The 8,401-nt window shown below is 40.0% G+C and overlaps 2 pseudogenes; one reads left to right on the forward strand and one right to left on the reverse strand.

The window, feature by feature from the left end:
- Positions 1 to 2,007: 2,007 nt before the first annotated feature.
- On the reverse strand, positions 2,008 to 4,023 carry LOC112306132 (heterogeneous nuclear ribonucleoprotein A1-like; annotated as a pseudogene).
- Positions 4,024 to 7,476: 3,453 nt separating this feature from the next.
- LOC112300633 (high mobility group protein B3 pseudogene) lies at positions 7,477 to 8,126 on the forward strand (annotated as a pseudogene).
- The last annotated feature ends 275 nt before the right edge of the window (positions 8,127 to 8,401 follow it).

An 8,401-nucleotide genomic window follows, 5' to 3' on the forward strand; every position in this document is an offset into this window, starting at 1 on the left:
TAAGGGACAACTTTAAACATTCCAACATCTGAATCATGGGGTGACAGAAGGAGAAGAGGAAGAACAAGAAATTGAAAACTTATTTGAAAACATAATGAAGGAGAACTTCCCCAATCTGTCACAGGAAATAGACTTCCAGGAAGTCCAGGAAGCTCAGAGTCCCAAAGAAGTTGGACCCAAGGAAGCACACACGAAGGCACATCATAATCCCATTATCCAAGGTTAAAGATAAGGAGAGAATCTTAAAAGCAGTAGAGAAAAGGAGACAGTTATCTACAAAGGAGTTCCCATAAGACAGTCAGCTGATTTCTCCAAAGAAACCTTATAGGCAAGAAGGGGCTGGCAAGAAGTATTCCAAGTCATGAAAGGCAAGGACTACCTCCAAGATGACTCTATCCAGCAAAGCCCTGGATAGAATGGAAGGGCAGATAGAGTGCTTCCCAGATAAGGTCAAGTTAAAGGAGTTGATCAGCACCAAGCCCTTATTATACGAAATGTTAAAGGGACTTATCTGTGAAAAGATGATTAAAACCTTGAACAGTAAAATGATAACAAACTCATAATTATCAACAACTGAACCTAGTAACAAAAACAAAAACTAAGCAAACAACTAGAACAGGAACAGAATCACAGAAATGGAGATCACATGGAGGGTTATCAGTGGGGGAGAGGGTGGGGAGAGAATGGGGGAAAATGTACAGGGAATAAGAAGTGTAAATGGTAGGTTCAAAATGGATAGGGGGAGGTTAAGAAGAGTATAGGAATTGAAGAAGCCAAAGAATTTACTTGTACGACGCATGGACATGAACTAAGGTGTGGGAATTCTGGTGGGAGTGGGTTGCAAGGCAGAGGAGAACAAAGCCAGGGGATGGGGGGAATGGGACAACTGTAATATATTTAAAAAATAAAAAGAAAATACAATGGGGCAGTTGATGGCAATTGGGAGAATTGTGTGAGGTCCCAAAGTGCCTATTTTGAAGGGGACTGAGACACCATTGTCCTATGTGCAATGTTTCTTGTATCTTGTATCTTCTTCAATAAATGTCTCTATTTTTCATGGCTGGATACCTTCTGGACATACCACATATATATATTTTTTGCACTTAATATGTTCTATAAATCACTCTGTGTCAGTCTATAGCAATCTTCCTCATTTTTTTAATAATTGCATTTCTTTATAGTATTGCACTATTTTATTTTCAAGAGGACATTAAATCATTTATTAATTACACATGATAAGGGATGATACACAAGCTTCCTTCCCATGTATAATTTTATGTGGTACCATAATTCAATTTAGATATTGCATAGGATGTGCCAACAATCATTAATAACCAAATAAATTCCATGACTCTGTTTGGGTGACCCCTTTAATGTTGAACTCGTGGTCACAGCACAGTAATGTATCCATTCAACTACACCAAGGTTTCTGAAGACAATGGCTTGTGTGCCCTAACAGGCTGTAAATAAATTTCAAATAGAACCTGGCATCTCCCCCGAAGAATTCTAACTTCACATTGTTGAGGTAATTTACCAAGATGGCTTTAGAGTAGATTAACTTTACACAGTACATTTTTTAAAAAGACACATTTATTCAGTGTTATGATCAAACTATGACATTTAGCAATCAACAACGTGGGTGCAAAAAAACCCAAAAAACCAACTACATTAAAACCCTCTGTTGGAATGCTTTGCACTTTCCACAGAACAAAAGCTAAAATAATCTGTTATACAATTAGGCACAGATACTGTCCTTGAGTTTTTTGCCCATTCACATGAGTATTGTCTAAAACATGTCTTCTTTGTAGCAGCTAGGCCCTGCCACCACTGTGCTTGCCTGAGTTTACAAATCTGTTGCAACCTGTAGCTTCCCTGTAACTTCTCTGGCCCCCCTCCCCTGCTGAGGCTTGTTTCCTGGCAGTAATGAAAACCTTCTGCACTGCCACAGCTGCTGCTGCTGGAACCACTGTAGACACCTTGGCTTCATGGCTTGGCAAAGTGCTGGGCTCAACCACCACAGGGGCCAGAGCTTCCGCCTCCAAAATTTCCTCCTTTCATTGGTCCAAAATTTGAAGTTTGATTGTTGTAACTGCCAACATCACTGTAGCTTCTACCACCTCCAAAATCGCTGCCATCATTACCAAATCCATTATAGCCATCCCCACTACCAGCACATCTACCCCCACCATTGCTACCACCAAAGCCACCTCTACTGCTGAAGATTCCTCCATGACCAAAGTTGTCATTCCCACGAAAACCACCTCCACAACTGCCTCCGAAGTTTCTGGAACCACTTTGATCTCTTTGGCTGGATGAAGCACTAGACATCTCTTGCTTAGACGGGGCTTTCCTTACTTCACAGTTGTAGTCAATCACAGTACAGTATTTTTGCATGGCAATCTTGTCTACAAAGACATGGTCATCAAAGGTTACAAAAGCAAAGCCTTTCTTTTTGTCATGATTTCAATCACTTCAATTTCCCCATAATGTTCAAAACCATCTCTTAGGTGATGTTCTTCATTGTCTTCTTTAATACCACCAACAAAAATCGTTTTTATGGCTGCAGGTTCCAGGTCTTTGAGAATCTTCTCTTGAGACAGCCCTCTTTGGTTCCACAGCTCTCCCACCCACCTTGTGCGGCCTTGCATTTACAGCTGCACCCGCCTCCTTCACAGTGGTGTATATGACAGACCCAAAGCCTCTGGAGCGCTTGGTGTTTGGATCTCTCATCACCACGGTCTGTGAGTGTTCCTCATTGCTCAAAATGGCTCGTCAGACTCTCATCTGTTATTTTAAAGCTCAAACCTACGATAAAGAGCTTCTGTACTTGTTCTGATTCTTTGGGAACCTCTGACTTAGATGTGATGACTGCAGGAGAGGAGAATTCAACAACACTTACTCAGCAGCATCCACTGGCAAAAAGGGTATTGCATTATTTTATTTTCCACGAGTTTCACCAGCAACAAATGTATGAGAGTGACTTTTTCTCACTATCTCATCAACCGTGTGTTGTCAAGCTTTTCAATTTTTGCCAGGGGGGATAATGAGGGATGATATTTCATTGTATTTTTAATTTATACTTATTTTATCTTAATTAAAGTTGAGCATCTTTGTCATATGTTAATGGGTCATTTCATATCTTTTTCTCCAGTTATCTTTTTAAAATTACTCTCTTTAACCAGGGTGTAGTATATGCTTGATTTTTGTAAATTTATCTAGTATCTAGATATATCACTAATTAATTTCATTAAGTTTAATGTTTAGTGTGTCAATTCTTTTGTGTAGAAAAAATACCCCTACAGATAACAATTATATTTTTTGTGAACAATAACATTTTGTCTCTTCCTTTTTGATCCTTATACATTTCTTTTCCTGTATTAGTTTTCTTGTTAGGACAATGATAATGTGTTAAATGGAAAAACCAATAATGACTTTGTCTTGTTCCTCATTTATTCATTATATATTTTGGTTTAAACAACAAAACTTTACTTTCTCATAGTTCTAGAGGCTAGAAGTCCAGGACTGAAGTGTCCACAGGATTAGTTTCCTTTGAGGCTTCTTTCCTTGGCTTGCAGATGTCTATCCTCTTGTTTCTTCTGTATGTGATTGTCCTTCTGTGCACACTTGTTCCTGATTTTGAAAAGAATGTTTTAATGTTTTTAATGCTTTTATACTGAAGATAGTGTTTTCTATAGGCAATTTAATAATAGCTTTTTATTAAAGCTCTCCTCTGTAATTGTTTTGCTAAAATTTTTTAATCATGAATGGGAATTGAATTTTATAATTTTTTGTATCTATTGATATGTTTTTCTTTAATATGTTAATGTGGTGAATTACAATGATTGATTTTCTAATATTAAATCATATTTGTACACCTGGGTAAGCCCTACTTAGTTATAATAAACTATATTTTAAATACATTGTTATATTTGGTTTACTACTAACAATATGTTTACACATTTCATTGTGAGTATGGTTGCTCTATAATTTAATATTCTTACTGTTCTTATCTGGTTTTGGCATCAATATTTATTAACTTTACTAAATGAGGTAGAGTGGGACCATTTTCTCTCCTACTATGTGTATATGTATATATGTATATAAATGTATATGCATGTACATTTTTTTTGTAAATTCTCTGGGAGAGTTGGAATAAGTTTGAAATCAATTTTTTAAAATATATTTATTGATTATACTATTACAGTTGTCCCATTCTCCCCCCACTCCACTCCATCCTGCCCACCCCCTCCCTCCCACATTCCCCCCTATAGTTCACGTCCATGGGTCATATTTATAAGTTCTTTGGCTTCTACATTTCCTACACTATTTTTACCCTCCCCCTGTCTATTTTCCACCTATCATCTATGCTACTTATTCTCTGTACCTTTCCCCCCCTCTTCCCCTCCCACTCCCCTATTGACACCCCTCCATGTGATCTCCATCTCTATGGTTCTGTTCCTGTTCTAGTTGTTTGCCTAGTTTGCTCTTGTTTTTGTTTTAGGTGTGGTCGTTAATAACTGAATTTGCTGTCATTTTTACTGTTCCTATTTTTGATCTTCTTTTTCTTAGGTAACTCCCTTTAACATTTCATATAATAAGGGCTTGGTGATGATGAACTTCTTTAACTTGACCTTATCTGAGAAGCACTTTATCTTCCCTTCCATTCTAAGTGATAGCTTTGCTGGATACAGTAATCTTGGATGTAGGTCCTTGCGTTTAATCTTGGGTAAAGTAATTATGATGTGCCTTGGTGTGTTCCTCCTTGGGTCCAGCTTCTTTGGGACTCTCTGAGCTTCCTGGATTTCCCAGAAGTCTATTTCCTTTGCCAGATTAGGGAAGTTCTCCTTCATTATTTGTTCAAATAAGTTTTCAATTTTTTGTTCTTCCTCTTCTCCTTCTGGCACCCGTATAATTCAGATGTTGGAACGTTTCGAGATGTCCTAGAGGTTCCTAAGCCTCTCCTCATTTTTCCGAGTTCTTGTTTCTTCATTCTTTTCTGGTTGGATGTTCCTTTCTTCCTTCTGGCCCACACCATTGATTTGAGTCCCAGGTTCCTTCGCATCACTATTGGTTCCCTGTACATTTTCCTTTGTTTCTCTTAGCATAGGCTTCATTTTTTCATCTGTTTTTCGAACAGATTCAACCAATTCTGTGAGCATCTTGATAACCAGTGTTTTGAACTGTGCATCCGATAGGTTGGCTATCTCTTCATTGCTCAGTTGCATTTTTTCTGGAGCTTTGAAGTGTTCTGTCATTTGGGCCATTTTTTTTTTTGTTTGTTTGTCTGTCTTGGTGTGTCTGTTACTTTAAGGGGCGGAGCCTTAGGTGTTCACTGGGCACAGTAACACTGGTCTCTGTGCTGTGACGTTGTACCTGGGGGAGGGGCCGAGAGGGAGCAATGGCACCTGCCTCACTCTCCTCCGGATTTCAATCTTTCACTCTAATACGCACAATCAAACTGGGCCCCTCTGGTGCTGGTTCCCAAATGGGTGGGCTTGTGCACAGTCCAGGCCCCTGTGGGTCTCTCCAACGACCTCTCCTGTGAGGCTGGGAGTCTCTCCTGCTGCTGCCCCAACCCCCACGGGCGTTTTCAATAAGAGGTCTGAGGCTTTATTTTCCCAAGCTGGAGCCCTGGGTTGTACGGTCTGCTTCGCTCCCCACTGTTCGCCTGGTTTATCTATGCACGAATGTGGGGCCGCGGGGGTGCTACCCACTGCTCAGCCTGCCCCGTTCTCCACCACTCTGAGTCCGGCCCTCTTGGTTTATCTGTGTGCGAATGTGGGGACGCAGGGTCTGCCAGTGGTCAGACTGCCTGCGCCGTTTATCCCACAGTCCGCCAGTCTCAGTCCTGCCACAGCCACGCGAGTCCTCTCCACCCCGGTGCCCGTCTCCGCCCCTCCTACCGGTCTGGATGAATGTTTATTTTGTATTTCCTTGGTGTCGGACCCCCTTGCCGTTCGATTTTCTGTTAGTTCTGGTTGTGCGAGGAGGCGCCGTGTGTCTACCTACTCCGCCATCTTGGTTCTACCAAAATCAATTGTTTCTTGAATATTTTGTAGAACTGATCTGTAAAACACTCTGAGTTTTATTAACAGGAAAAGTTTTTAATACCAATTTCTTTGTTATAGAAACAGTTTTATTATTTCTTCTTCAATAGATTTTGGGAAGTTACAAACAATGCATATTTATGTATTTATTTTAAAAATATTTTATTTATTTATTTTTAAGGAAAGGAGAGGAGGGAGAGAAAGAAAGGGAGAGAAACATCAATGTGTGGTTGCCTCTTGTATGCCCCCTACTGAGGACCTGTTGTACAACCCAGGCATGTGCCACCACTGGAAATGGAACCAGCAACCTTTTGGTTCGCAGTCTGGTGCTCATTCCACTGAGCCACACCAACCAGGGTAAACAAACAATGTATATTTGGATATCCCCACATGTTTGCTAATTTTTTTGATCACAAATTTTGTCTTTCAGAACTTTTTTAAGAATTATTTTTCTTCTGAAATATCTTTATATTTTCTTTTAATGAAGATCAATTGGTGATAAACACTGTGCGTTTGTTTATTTGAAAATGTCTTTATTTTTTTCTTGATCTTATAAAATAGGGTTACTAGAAACACAATTCTAAGATGACAGTTATTTTCTTTCAGAACTTGAAGATATTATTCTACTGTCTCGTGGCTTCTGTCATGTGTTTAACAGTCTGCTGTCAGTCTAATTACTGTTCCTTTGTAAATAAACTGATTATTTATCTGATGCTATGAGTTGAATTGTATCCTTCAAGAAGATATGTTAAAGCCTTAACTCCCAGTACCTATGAATGTGACCTTATTTTGAAATAGGGTGATTGCAGATATAATTAGTTAAGGTAAGGTCATATTGCAGAATATAGGCTTTTATTCTTACAATGTGCTTACTTTTTATTTTTATCATTGACACTATTACAGATGTCTCCCATTTCTCCCCTTTGCCCCCCTCCACCCAGTCCCCTGCCCCCAGCCTTCACCACATTGTTGTCTGTGTCCATGGGCTATCCATACCAGAATATGGGCTCTTAATCCAATATGACTGGTGTCTTTATAAGAAGAGGAAAAGAGACACAGACTCACAAAGTGATCGTGAAACCAGAGACTAAATTGCTGCCCATTGTAAGCCAAGGAATGGCAAGCATTGCTAGCAAATCCAGAGCAAGAGGCAAGGAAGAATTCTTCAGTACTGATGAGAGGAAACAGAGCCCTGCTGACACCTTGATATTGGACTTCTAGCCTCCAGAACTGTTAGACATATTTTTCTGTTATTTTAAGCCACCCAGTGTGTGGCACCTTGTTACAGCAGCCCTAGGAAACTAATATACAACTGATTTTAAGATGTATTGTCAGGCAGCTCTTGTGGAGGCAGCTAGTGCGAGGCTGGAGAGCTCTGAGCCTCGCGTCATGCCCTGAGCTGCCCAGACTAGCGAAAAATACAGTCAGGATGGCTAAAGGTGATCCCAAGAAGCCAAAGGGCAAGATGTCTGCTTATGCCTTCTTTGTGCAACATGCAAAGAGGAACATAAGAAGAAAAACCCAGAGGTTCCTGTCAGTTTTGCAGAATTTTCCAATAAGTGCTCTGAGAGGTGGAAGACAAAGTCAGGGAAAGAGAAATCTAAATTTGATGAGATGGCAAAGGCAGATAAAGTATGCTATGATCCGGAAATGAAGGATTATGGGGGCAAAGGAGGCTAAAGGAGGCAAGAAGAAGAAGGACCCCAATACACCCAAAAGGCCACCGTCTGGATTTTTCCTATGCTGTTCAGAATTCTGCCCCAAGATCAAATCCACAAACCCTGGCATCTCTATTGGAGATGTGGCAAAGAAGCTGGGAGAGATGTGGAATAACTTAAGTGACAGTGAAAAGCAGCCTTACAACAATAAGGCTGCAAAGCTGAAGGATAAGTATGAGAAGGATGTCGCTGACTGTAAGTCTAAAGGAAAATTTGATGGTGCAAAGGGTCCTGCTAAAATTGCTTGGAAAAAGGTAGAAGAGGAAGATGAAGAAGATGAGGAGAAAGAGGAGGAGCAGGAGGATGAATAAAAAACTGTTTGTCTCCTTGTGAATACCTTAGAGTAGGGGAGTGCCGTAATTGACACAGCTCTTATTTGAGAGGTGTCTGTTGCCCTCATTAGGATTAATTACACAATTGGATCATGATCATATGTAGTCTTTCAAAGTGCTTTAGAAATTGTCAGTGGTTTACATGAAGTGGTAATGGGTGTCTGGAGCACCCTGAAACTGTATCAAAGTTGTACATATTTCCAAACATTTTAAAAATGAAAAGGCTCTCATGTTCTCCTCACTCTGTGCACTTTGCTGTTGGTATGACAAGGCATTTAAAGATGTTCCTGGCATTTTCTTTTTT

Source organism: Desmodus rotundus, chromosome 3 (genome assembly GCF_022682495.2).
Source record: "Desmodus rotundus isolate HL8 chromosome 3, HLdesRot8A.1, whole genome shotgun sequence".
Taxonomy (NCBI): Eukaryota; Metazoa; Chordata; class Mammalia; order Chiroptera; family Phyllostomidae; genus Desmodus; species Desmodus rotundus.